Source organism: Gregarina niphandrodes (assembly GCF_000223845.1).
Source record: "Gregarina niphandrodes unplaced genomic scaffold scaffold00029, whole genome shotgun sequence".
In the NCBI taxonomy this organism is placed as follows: domain Eukaryota; phylum Apicomplexa; class Conoidasida; order Eugregarinorida; family Gregarinidae; genus Gregarina; species Gregarina niphandrodes.
The window spans coordinates 98,357-99,001 of NW_011645798.1; positions in this window are offsets into that span (position 1 = coordinate 98,357).

Sequence of the window (645 nt, forward strand, 5' to 3'; positions counted from 1 at the left end):
GATCAATCACGTCCTGTTTAGTTACCAAAATTGGTCTGTTTGGTGTGGCTTGTGCGGCAATGGCCTCCTCATTAGATGGCGGTCCTCATGTTTGATTGACATGCCTATTTAGGCGTTCTGTAGCTGCGTAGAGTTGCAGTGACTGGGGTAGTTGGGAAACCGGTGGAGGGTGATTGTGCCTTGCGATGTTCTTCTTTATGAGGTCGTCTCTGGGGTGTGGAACAGAAGTCCCTTGAAGAGAATTCATCACGAGACGAGGTATCTTTGGAAGAGAGATGTCGATTAGTATCAGAGCTACTAAGAGTAAGGATATGGCTTTTATTTCCGAGATGTTCATCCTCCAGTTCAACACTGTCATGAACACCGCGAGATTGAACCACTACTCCCGCCGTCTGGAGCGACTTGAAATCTAAATCACGATTCAGCTCACCCCGAGCCAAACTGCCGAACACATCCCGAGAACGAGCCGGAGCCGGCGGACTTGAATGGGCCCCCGGCTTACCCAACGCGGCGTGCAGCTCAGATGGAAACTCAGAAACCGCCGATACCTCACAACGAGCCTTCAGTAAACTAGATGGCAAACATTCTTCACTACCGAACAACTCTTCCGGAGCATCCTCGCACACATCGTCCTGCAGCCGAGCC